A 13273-nucleotide genomic window follows, 5' to 3' on the forward strand; every position below is an offset into this window, starting at 1 on the left:
AGCCAAAATTCCAGCTGTCGGCATTCCCCCTCTTCATGGTAAACCTTATAAAAATAAGAGAGAATAACCATAAGTATTGATATATAAAGTGTAATAACATCCCATAATGCAACAAATATTGATATAAAAGCATCATGCAAAATGGACGTATCATGGCCGGTCGGCCAGAGAGAGGCATGTGGGGAACCGAGGAGGGCACAGCTGTGTCCCTCTCTTCCTCGCCCTGCCACAAGACATGGACAGGAACAGAAGGGGAAGGGGAAAGGGAGCTCGCGGTGGCGCGACACGATGGCTTGACGCCAGCGGCCGGCGGAGCCCCACTGCTGTGACTAGAGACATAGATGAGGGAGGAGAAATAAAGTGGGTTAGGGTTTCCTTCGGGAGAGAGAGTGGGGGACTGATTTTGATCCATTGAGGACCCTGGCTGACCATACGATCTGGTGGACGGCCAGGATTAAAACCCTAACTCGGTTGCAGGCTCTTGGGCCGAAAGTGGACGAGGCTGGCGGTAGCAGCGCGCACGCTAGCGCTGGGCCAAGGCCACAGCCGCGGGCGGCGCGCAGGCTAGGCCGTGGGCCGGTTTTTTCCACTGCAGGACACGCACACTGGGCTCTGCTGCAGCTAGAGAATAGAAAATTTTCCTAAAAGAAATGTTCATGAATTTTATAAAGAAAATAATAAAGTTCATGATTTTTTATTCAATCAAAGAAAAGTTTTTGTAAAGATTAAAAAGTTCATGAATTTTTATTCATGTTTTTCCGCTACGTAAATAATTAATAGTGCTCTTTTACAAAGAAAATAAAAGTTTAGATAGAATTAGGTTTTTAAGAGCATGTTAAAGTGATTATTAAAATGAATATGATTATGTTATTTTTTATGACCAACGTTGTTAATAACATGGTCATGTTTTATTATTAAAATTTAAAGGTGCATTTATTTCTAATATTTTACCCAATGGTAATATAGATTTAACTGCATAGACAATTGTATGTTTAATTTGACCAACGTTAGATTAATGCATATGATTGTTATACTGATGTCACTTAAATTGTGATTTCAGGAGGCTTTCACTTGATGAGTTGCCTAAAAGAAGTTCCAACACTCAAAGTTGACAATCACACTGAGTGGAGGAAGAAAGTAGAACTGGCATTTGTTTGTGCTAATCTGGACTGGGTTGTGGATGAACCACGGCCGGTCAGACCTACAGAGCCAGTAAGAGAGGCCACTGATGATGATGATGCGTGGTCTAGAAAGAGGGGGGGATTATGCTCCTTTGGAGATGTCATACATCATAGAAAACCAAAAGTGGGTCAATGCAAAAAAAGGTGCATGGCATTTATAAAGAACACAATCGAGAGCACCATTGTAGGCTCCATTGCAGAGTGCATTTCCGCATGGGAGTTGCTTACAAAGATAAAGAGCCAGTTCACTGGCTCTTCAAAGATATATGCCACCCAGGTGTTAAAACAACTGGTGATAGAACACTGCACAGGTGGTGGAATAAGAGAGCACATCCTCAGGATGAGCAATATGGCAGCAAAGCTAAAGCCCATGGATGAGGATCTGGATATTAAACAAAAGCTCCTGGTCCACCTGGTCATGGCTTCACTGCCAAAGGAGTTTGAAACTTTTGTTGTAAACTACAATATGTCACCTGGAACATGGGACATTGAAAAGACAATAGCAATGTGTGTCCAAGAAGAGGACAGACTCAAAGCCTCACATGGTGGTTCACTCAACTATGTGAAGGATCAAAAGAAAAGGAATTACAATCAAAACAGCAAAAGTTCTCCTTCAAAGCATGGAAAAGCACCCTATCAGCATTAGCATCAGCAACCGCCTTTCTTAGTGGACAAAGACACTTGTCTCCACTGCAAGTAGAAAGGGCATTACAAGAAAGACTACGCTGCTTGCTTAAGTCCTTAATGGAAAAGCAAGGTAACAACATTGTTTCCTTAGTTAATGAATCCTTGTACACACAGTTTTCGTAATCTACTTGGTGGATAGACTCAGGAGCAACTGTTCATGTTGCAAATTGTTTACAGGGATTCCATTCGACCCGGACTACACTAAGAAGAGAAAGAGGCATTGAAGTAGCTAATGGAATTCAAGCACAAGTTGAAGCTGTCGGCGACATTTCCTTGGAGTTAGATGATGGATTCAAGCTTCTACTTAGAGATGTTCTTTATGCTCCTTCATGTAATAGAAACTTAATTAGCATTTCATTTTTAGACAAAGATAATTATGAATGTTATTTTGGACATGGCAAGCGTGCCATATGGTATAATAATGCTTATGTGGGTGATGCTTTACTACACGATGAACTTTATTTGTTATCACTTCGTGAAAAAGTGCATTATGTATGCAATGTGAATGAACATGTTTCCGCGTCAAATAAAGAACAAAAGAAAAGAAAGAGAACATTCGATTCATCGAAATTATGGCACTATCGCTTGGGCCATATTTCCAAGGGGAGAATAGAAAGATTAGTCAAAAAAACAAATTCTTCCTCCATTAGAATTCTCAGACTTAGAACAATGCATAGATTGCATTAAAGGAAAGTATATAAAACAAATCAAAGAAGGTGCAATCCATAGCGCAGGCACACTGGAAATCATTCACACTGACATTTGTGGACCATTTTCAATGAAAAGTGTGGATGGATATGACTCGTTCATAACATTCACAGATGATTACTCTCGCTATGGATATATTTATCCAATCAAAGAAAGATCTGAAGTGTTGGATAAATTTAAAATATTCAAAGCTGAAGTTGAAAATCGTCATGATAAAAGATAAAGATAGTCAGGTCCGACTGTGGGGGAGAGTACTACGGTCGGCACACACCATATGGCCAAGTCCCTGGACCTTTTGCAAAGTTCTTGCAGGAGACTGGCATAGTAGCCCAGTATTCATTGTCGGGCGAGCCTCAGCAAAATGGAGTAGCTGAAAGGCGCAACCATACAATTATGGATATGGTGCATAGCATGATGAGTTATTCCAACTTGCCATTGGGATTATGGATGGAGGCGCTTAAAACCGCCATTCACATTCTCAATAGAGTAACAAGCAAGTCGGTGCCCAAAACACCGTACGAGCTATGGACAGGAAGGTGCCCTCCCTACAACACTTCTGGGTGTGGGGGTGCCCTGCTGAGGCCAAAATGTTTAATCCAAACATTGCAAAGTTAGGTCCCAAAACAGTGAGTTGCCACTTCATTGGCTATCCAGACAGATCAAAGGGTTTTCGTTCCTACTGCCCAGACAGATATACAAAGTTTGTAGAAACGAGACAGGCAGACTTTTTAGAGGACGAAATGATGAGGGAAGCTCGGTAGCTCGAAAAATTGATCTTGAGGAGAAGAGGGTGCATGCACCTAATCCAATGATTCAGGAGCCATTTTTCTCACTACCAGTTGCAACTCCACCCATGACAACTATGGGAGTAGACCCGAAACCTGTCCATCAGGAGCCGACTGAACCCATTGTTGAGCATGAAAGGGAGGTGCAACAGCAAATTTTAGAAGAAGTGCCAGAAGTTGAGGCACAGAATGTGCCAGAAACTGAGGCCCTTAGAAGGTCTACAAGACCAAGAAAGTCAGCTATTTCTACTAACTTTAAAGTTATAACACAGAAATGGTTCATATGGAAAAAAGACCCCGCCTCATATGAAGAAGCCATGAGAAGCCCTCATTCATCAATGTGGATGAAGGCAATGGAAGATGAGATGAAATAGATGAGTTCTAAAGATGTTTGGGACTTAGAGGAAATTCCTAAAGGAGCCAAAACAGTAGGATGTAAATGGGTCTACAAGATTAAGTATGACTCTAAAGGGAATGTAGAAAAGTATAAAGCACGACTTGTGGCAAAAGGATTTACACAAAGAGAAGGGATAGATTACAATGAGACATTTTCTCTAGTCTCATGTAAGGATTCCTTAAAAATCATAATGGAATTAGTTGCTCATTTTGATTTAGAGTTACATCACATGGATGTAAAGACGGCATTTCTCAATGGAGATTTAACGGAAAATGTCTACATGAAACAACCCAAGGGTTTTATCATGGAAGGCAAGGAAAATATGGGATGCTGCCTGAAGAAATCCATTTATGGATTAAAGCAAGCCTCTAGACAGTGGTATTCAAAGTTTAATCAAATGATTAAAAGTTTTGGATTTAAAGAAAATATTGAGGATAACTGCATTTATGCAAAGTTTAAAAATGGGAAATATATTTTCCTAATCTTGTATGTGGATGATATTATACTTGCTAGAAGTGATGTTAGTCTACTACAAGAAACAAAGAAGTTCTTATCCTCGAATTTTGACATAACAGATCTTGGTGAAGCATCATATGTTTTGGGCATAGAAATTCACCGAGATAGAAACAATGGAGTCTTAGGACTATCGAAGAAAGCATATTTAGAAAAGGTTCTTAAAAAGTATAATATGCATGCGAGTAAAGCCACACCTGCTCCTATAGTTAAGGGCGATAGTTTTGGGAAATTCCAATGTCCCAAGAACCAGTATGAGATCGATCAAATGAAAGCAGTACCATATGCTTCGGCAGTTGGCATCTTACAGTATGCACAAGTGTGCACTCGCCCTGACTTAGCCTTTATCACCAGGGTACTCGATAGATATCAAGAGAATCCAGGCATAGAGCACTGGAAGATGGTAAAGAAAGCATTGTGTTATGCACAAGGCACAAAGGACTACATGCTAATGTATAGGAGAAGTGATTCCCTAGAGATAAAAGGGTATTCAGACGCAGATTTTGCGGGGGACAAAGATGATAGAAAATCCACGTCAGGATACATATTCACCCTCGCTGGGGGAGCTATTTCGTGGAAAAGCTCCAAACAGTCGATAGTTGCATCATTCACGATGTATGCAGAATTCATAGCATGCTTCGAAGCCACGGGGCAGGTGATATGGCTAAAGAAATTTGTACCCGACTTGAAAGTGGTAGATTGTATTCACAAACCACTAAAGATGTACTGTGACAAATAGCCCGCAGTATTCTATGCTCACAACAACAAGTCGAGTAATGCTGCCAAAACAATAGACATAAGGTATTATGTTATGAAAGATAAAATCCAGGATCAAACTATAAGTCTCGAGAATATAAGGACAAAAGATATGCTTGCGGACCCGCTAATGAAAGGCTTACCACCCAATGTGTTCAAGGAACACTTAGCCGGCTTGAGTTTAAGGGAAAGCCTTATGATTCCTGGATAGGCCCAAAAAGGAACAGAATTTTTTTCTGAACAAAACGTATGTTGTAGTTGTATGATTCTATCGGCAATCAAGCTATGACGATGAAACATGTTCTATGTACAAATATGTGATGAAACAAATAAACTAGAAAGTATAAGGTTAAAAGTAAAGTTGAGATCAAGGGGGAGAATGTTAGGTTGATCTCTCTCTCGTTCAAGCCCAACGGGTCGAATGGGCCCTTGCATCGCGCCCTGATCGGGGGCGCCCAACCAAACCATGGTTGGTGGGCCCCTGTGACCCGCGCCATATAAACAGAGGTGGGGGCCGGGGCATGACTTACGAGGCTAATCGCTGTCACAATCCCCACTGACACTCCCTACCAATCTAGGGTTAGTGATGAGGATATAGACCTAGGGTAGGGTCATAGGCCTGACCAACATACCCTACCCAGGGTCACTACCCTAGAAGCAAAGAAGCTCAAGAGACAACAGAGAGTACCCAAGGAAGACATCGAGTGCAATCCACTCGACCAACCATATCACTCAGGTATCCCACCTTTTCGAAGACCACTCGACCATACAAGAAACCACTCGACATATGAAGACCAGGAGTCACACCAAACTGCAACGGTCGGACATTCACTCTGTAGTTGTCGTGGAAATATCATGTCAGATGTCCTCGTGAAAGGACTTAGTCGTGGAGCCATCGTGACGGGTTAGCTTAAAGGGGTTAAACCGGACAAAGGACATGATAGTTTTATACTAGTTCGGCCCCTTACGATGAAGGTAAAAGCCTACGTCTAGTTGTGATGGAATTGATTGGGTTTCGATGACCAGGGAGAGAATACGCCTTGCCTGAGTCTCGAGTTTTTGTTTCTTGTCCCTGAACCGCCACCGGGTCATCCCTATATATACACAGGTCGACGCCCAGCCGGTTTACGGAGTCCCGAGGCCGGCTCATACAAGTGTCCGGCTCGGTCTCTGCCTTCCTAACTTACAATACAAGTTATACAACTATGGCGGTTTACAACTATGGGCCCTAATCCGCCTTTGGGCTCTGGGCCTCTAAGCTTAATCAGTAAAGCGCCATCCCTTGGACTTCAATATAGTTGAGGGTGAACCGGCCCCTCCAGGGTGGTTTATACTTAGTAGTTATATCCCCAACATTAGGCCCCAGATTGATTTGAACCTGTTAATGTCAATCTTCAACACTTAAGAAAATTCTGTGAACATCTTCTTACGATTCTCGTAAACCGCCATGATGTCTTCTCCTGTTAACTTTGTTAAACCGCCATGACGTCATCTTCTAAATATTACAGTGAATCATAATGATGTCATCTCTATGTAAAAAGATTCCCATCATTTAATTAATTCCCGAAAATCAAGGCGACAGCTGCGCCCCTTGCCGCTTCAGTCTCCTTGATTTTCGCGCATGTCGCTTATCTTCTTACCCCTTTATAAATAAGACAGGGGGTCCTTCCATTTTCTCCCCTTGCCTCTTCGCCTCGTCTTCCTCCTCGCGACCCGAAGAACTCAAGCATCGCCGCCGCCGTCGACCTCGAAGCTCTGCGTCATCTCAGGCCGCTGCATCAACCTGAACGCTCCAGAGATCTCATCCGCTGTTCCTGAAAATCCGGTAAGCTTTCTTCCTTTAACCCTAGATCTCCATTACGGCTTCGTGTTCATCCATGTTCCTCGATGTTCATCAGCACTTATCTATTTTTCTTTTAGCATCTTACTGAATCTAGCTAGTCCTGACAACCTCCTCTTGTGGCTAGATCCATAGCTTTAATCTACCATATTGCAGTATCTTGTTATTCCTGGACAAATCCCATCTGGACCTTCTCTGTTCTGCGTAACACCATTGTAGGACTCAGAAAATTTCCTTTACTGAACCACGGTAGATCCAAAATTATATATCCATTTTGTGAAACTTGTTTCTGCAACACTTAGTGAATTTCAGCTCTGCTGCTTCCCCCATAGGCGGTTTAACTTGTAGAAAATCATAATCCGCCTGGTACCATTAGCACTCAATTAAACCGCCATCCTGACTTGAGTAGTAATAGCCGGTTTAACATGTATATATATCTTGATTAAATTCCCCGGTTTAACACCGGTTTGTGCACATCAACCTTGAATCGTAAACCGGCCTTCGCACTTCTTTTTCAGTTTGCCTTCCAAAATGACCAAGCAATTCGCCGCTTGCAACTGGGTTCCTTCCCGGATCACAGAAACGCGGCTCAATGGATATGTTTTAACTGGCGCTTTGGCCAAGAAAGATGTCCATCATTGGCGAGTTCCTGGCCCTGAGTGCCCTCCAGTACCTCAAGACAGAGAAGTGATTGTGTTCATGCAGCATCTAGACCGGGGTTTTAGCCCCCCCCCCCCGGTTCAAAGTTTTTCCGAGATGTGCTTGCTAGCTTCCAACTCCATCCTCAGGATATTGGACCAAACTCTGTGTGCAGCATATGCAATTTTCAAGTGTTCTGCGAAGTTTATATTTAGGAAGAACCAACTATTGAGCTCTTTATAGATTATTTCCACTTAAACCGCCGAACCGAATTCTCTGACGGCCCCAACACTGAACTTGGAGGCGTGTCAATTCAGAAGAGGAAAGAAGTCGATTTCCCTCATGCCAAACACCACAGCCATCCGAAGGACTGGAAACAAACATGGTTCTACTGTCAGAACACCGCGCCTGCTGATGAAAACCCTCTGCCGGGTTACTGCGCTCACCGGCTTAGCAATGGCCATCCACTGCCTCTGCGGCTTACCGCCAAAGAACGACAAGCTTATGCACCTCAACTTGCTAAGCTCCGGGCCTTTCTAGCAAATGGCTTAACCGGCATTGACCTCGTTCGATGCTGGGTTTCATGGGGTATCCTTCCCTTAAGCCGCCGCTCCAATTTGATGCATGAGTATACCGGAAACATCAAAGACCCTCAACGATATCATGAGAAAGAAATGACTGATGAGGAAGTCACTGAGTCCGTGAAGAAGATGTTGGATGAGCCAATCGCTCAATGCAGCAAGACCATATTGGTCCCTTTTTACACCTCCAACAAACCGCCAGCAGTAAGAAGTTTACCTTTTCTACCTTTATTGATCTGTCTCCGCTTTAACATTGTTCTGATAACCCTTTTTTTGATTTTACAGGCCAAAGATTCTTTCTAGAAGAGGAAAGCTTCAGACAAACCGGTGAGGGCTCCTCGTGCAAAAAGCAAAGTCACAAAGAAAGCAGCCAATAAGAAAACCGCCGAGTCCTCTGATCCGCCTGAAGATGTTGATGAGTCGGATCCAGAGGTAGAACTTGACTCCCTTGGTCCATTTTTCATACACCTTATTGACAATGACCATTCCCAGGATGATGCGGAGGCCAGTCGTGTGGATCATGTAGAGGTAATCTCCCTTTCCTCCGATTCAGATCATGTGCCGGTTCAAAACAATTCGCCATGCAGTTCGAAAAGTAAAATACTCTCACCCTCTTGATCATTTGGATCCGCAATTTTCTTTGAAGACACAGCAAACTGAAGGTCGTCGCACAACCCGGCACAGTGGCCAACAGGTGACTTCCTCCGATTTGCCAGACACCCCAAACCGGAAGCGTCGTCTAGAGGTCTCTTGCTCTTTCAATAAACCTTATCCCTTGAAGGGTTGCTTCCGATACCCCCTTAATCCGGCTGATTCAAATTATCAGGTAACTTCTAACTCTTCATCTGGCGATTCATCAACCACGCAAATGCCTCCCCTCAAGACCATCCTTGGGTAAGTATACTGGCTTTAACTTTGTTTTCTTGCGCCGGTTTACCAACTGACCTCTTATTTTAATATTACAGCGCCAAAGCCCGTCTGAGAAAGAAAGTAAAAACCAATGTCCCTACTGAAGAGGTTGAACCGGATAGAACTTCATAAGGCACTAATAGAGATGCTGACATCGCCATTGATGATCCTGTACCCCAAAGTCAGGATACCTATGTTGAACTGCCAGAAGTCAACCCGGCCGGTCCGCATGCTGATCCTCCAAGCCCAGCCAAGGGCGAAGATGTGCCAAGCCCGGCTAGGGATATTGTCAATCCGCCAACCCCATCAAAAGGTGGCGATGATGATGTTGTTATCACTGGTACCGGTCACACTATCCCTGGCAACACAGTTGCCTTGTCAAAGCATCCTGCTAAGGAGGAATTTGCTGCTATGGGCAAGGGGAAAGGGGAGACAGATTTATCCAGCTTCATTAACCTTAGCGCCGAGGAGCTCCATTTCGGATTGTTAAACCGCCTATACACAAGCAGGGATTATGAGGACGGTTTGGTGAACTTAATGAAGGAACGCTATGAGGTAATCTTCAAAACACTTTAAATTTGCTTGTTCTGTATTCCAATTCCATTATAGCCCCCAAGGGCCGGTTTATCTCTTGAAGACAAACCGGGACTTTCGAGATAAAGAACACTTCAACTGAGTAGCCCCCAAGGGCCGGTTTACCTTATCAAGATGAACCGGGACTTCATGTTCAAAACTTGTTCTTTCCTGAAGTCTTCTGCCTTTAATTTTCTGATCAAATACGCATTAGCCCCCAAGTGCCAAGATTAATACTTGTATTGAGTCTTGGGACTTTAAAACATCCTTTTTAAGAAACAATCCACATTAGCCCCCAAGTGCCAAGTGTATAACTTGTTATGTGCTTGGGACTTTTATAGAAATATTAACAGCTTTAGCATCTGATTTTTGCAGACCGATATAAATACCAAAGAATCTCAAATCGCCGATCTTCAAGAAAACATCAAGTCCTAACAAGAAGAGACCTCTAAAGCCAAAGAGGAGCTAAAGGGAGCTTTAACAGCAATGGAATAGTTGAAGGATGGCTTCAAAAATGAACGTACCAACTGGGAAACTGAGAAGGCCGCTTTGTTGAAGCGGGCTGAAGACGCCGAAGTAGCTCTTAAACCGGTGGCAGAAGAGCTGACTGGGCTGAAACATCAAGTGAATGCTATGACCTCTGCAATTTTTGGTAAGTACTTTGTAATATCCTGTGCTAAAGTATCTTCAACTCTGCCGGTTTAACATTAAATTCTTAAACCGTTGCAGGTAGTCGCATTGCTCATCTGGGCGCAGATATGCGGATGAAGTTGAAGGCAGCTTACACATTGATTGAGCAACTATACATTGGTGCCCAATGAGTTATCTGTGCGGCCTCATATAACAAACTGGCACCAATGCTAATCAAGATACACTAGCCAAATTGTCGATGACACTGGTGCAGATAGAAGAAATGAAGCGATCTGCTGCCAGGGCTGGCGCTTTGTTAGCACTGACTCGTGCCAAATCATGGATAGCTAACCTGGATCCAGTTGATACCACCAAGGGCTATCCGGATGAACAAGAAAACGGATCAGCATTTGATAATGAAGCCCTCAAAGCCCTGACCAAGGAGATGCATCCAGTAGCAAGTCAATTGGCCGAAGAGGTGAACTTGGATGCTCACCGGTCCTTCTATGATGCCAACAACCATCGAGTTGACACTGCTGTGAAAGAAGTGCAGAATCTTATTCCGCCAATTCGTAAGCACACTTATGCCCCTGATGTTGAACCGTCCAGTCTTATAAGCGAAGAGGTTGTCTTTCAAGCTTTAACCCCGATTGACTGGACCACCGTTGACTTCCAGCCACTGGGTGGGGAGGAGGAGGTTGAACCGACGCCTGAGGATCCATCAACCTCACGTCCACCTGGCGACGAGTCTTAATCCGGCAATAAGCCTAATTTTTACATACTGTTCTGTGTGAAAAACAATCATTATTTTGGGCCTCAAAGCGCCTTGTAATAGGCTAGTTAAAATACTTTGTTCTGCAATATTGATACATGATCATGTGTGATCCGCCATGATATTTTATGTGCTTGCTTATACACTTTGATAATTTCATGCGATCCTGATGTCTGCATAAAAAGAATTGTCCGGGCGGTTTACCGCCAGACGGGTCACAATGCCCAATACAAAGCCCGGTTAATTACCAAAGTTGAATCCGAATATGAAATAAATCATACCTGTGATATTAAATCACTTAGTTGGTTTACCAACTTGGATTGTAGTAAGGGTGAGAACCCAAATCTGGAGTGTTGATAACTCTCACCATACAGTGTTGGTGTATATGATAAACCTTACCGGGTTGTGATGAACACCAGATGATCAAACTGGCGACATGTAGTCAAAGCCAGACCAGGTGTTGTAACACCGGTTTAATAATGAATATGGTCTGACAACTTGTAGTTGAAAGCCAAGCCGGGTTAACAAACACCGGGTTATTATGATGAGTAAAAAGCCATACCGGGTCAACTGACACCGGTTTAACATAAATTTTAACAAAGGGGGGAAAACTTGGCAAAAAGCAAATAAAGACCATGTAGTCAAGGCTTTTCAAGGGCTGCCAGGCCCAAATTCGAGGCTTTTCATGGGTTGCCAGGCCGCTGAGTTAAACCATTTTGCAAAGCCTTTTAGGATGGACCTCCAACTAACCAATCATCGTTTTAACTTTGACAAGTTCAGGGTCTGTATAAGATTGACTTGTCAAACGTTTGGCGGGTCATGCCAGGATTACCTGGATAGGAGTGGCTTACTTGATGAAGGCAGGTTAACCCGGGGTTTTACGTGAATACACTAGGCTTCCAAGCCGTGCTTGATAGCATATTACAAGGGTCCTTTCAAACTCTTTGTTGCAGTGCACAAAGAGCCCCCAAGTAATTTATGTGAGTTGTGCTCAATGGGTGCCTATGTTTGAGCTGTGCATAGCATCCAGACTCTCTTTGGCCCCTTGGGTGTGAAGCTCCCAAGCTGTATTGTGGCATGATTGCCGGTTTAACAGGCAGCACTCCGCTTTGTCAGCTGAAGCCCCCATGTAACCAAAAAGATATTTGAGGAAAACGGCAGAGGCCCTGCTTATAGCAAGGATGCCGGTTTATTATATTGATCATAATATATACATTGTCAAAATATGTACATAAGAGAAGCCTATGGCTTAAGTGTAGTAAGGCCGAAGGAGAGCTATGTTCCATGGCAGCCGGGTCTCCTTCTCAGAACTGCGTGAGTTGTCTCGAACATCAATGAGGTAGTATGATCCGTTGTGCAGATTCTTGCTGACCACAAAGGGACCTTCCCAAGGTGGGGATAACTTGTGCATATCGGTTTGATCCTGGATGAGCCGGAGCACTAAGTCGCCTTCTTGAAAGGTTCTTGTTTTAACCTGGCGGCTGTGATAACGCCGCAGGTCTTGCTGATAAACCGCCAAACGAGCCAAAGCCATGTCCCGCTTCTCATCTAAGAGGTCCAACGCCTCCTGGTGTGCTTGCTCATTGTCCGCTTCAACATAATTAGCAACCTGGGGCGAATCATGACGAATATCACTTGGGAGGGCCGCCTCTGCCCCGTAAACCATGAAGAAAGGTGTGTAACCCATTGATCTATTGGGGGTGGTGTTGATGCTCCATAACACAGAAGGTAATTCTTCCACCCAACAACCCGGCATCCGCTTTAAAGGAACCATGAGCCAGGGCTTGATACCCTTCAATATTTCTTGATTAGCTCTCTCAGCTTGACCACTAGACTGGGGGTGAGCCACGGATGCTATATCAAGCCAGATGTGCTCTCTCTGACAGAAGTCCTCCGTCTCACCTTTAGAAAGGTTTGTGCCATTATCCGTGATGATGTTGTGTGGAAAGCCAAAGCGGAAGATGATCTTCTTGAGAAATTGAACCGCCGTAGCTGCGTCACACTTGCTTATAGGCTCCGCTTCAACCCATTTGGTGAACTTGTCAACTGCCACCAACAGGTGGGTCTTCTTATCCTTGGAGCGCTTAAAAGATCCCACCATATCAAGCCCCCAAGTAGCAAACGGCCAAGTGATGGGAATCATCCATAGCTCTTGAGCCGGAACATGAGCTCGGCGTGAAAACTTCTGACAAGCGTCACACCGCTTTACCAAATCCTCAGCATCGGCATGAGCTGTCAACCAATAGAACCATGACGAAAAGCTTTAGCCACCAGGGACTTCGAACCGGCATGATGACCACAA

Source organism: Triticum aestivum, chromosome 3B (assembly GCF_018294505.1).
Source record: "Triticum aestivum cultivar Chinese Spring chromosome 3B, IWGSC CS RefSeq v2.1, whole genome shotgun sequence".
In the NCBI taxonomy this organism is placed as follows: domain Eukaryota; kingdom Viridiplantae; phylum Streptophyta; class Magnoliopsida; order Poales; family Poaceae; genus Triticum; species Triticum aestivum.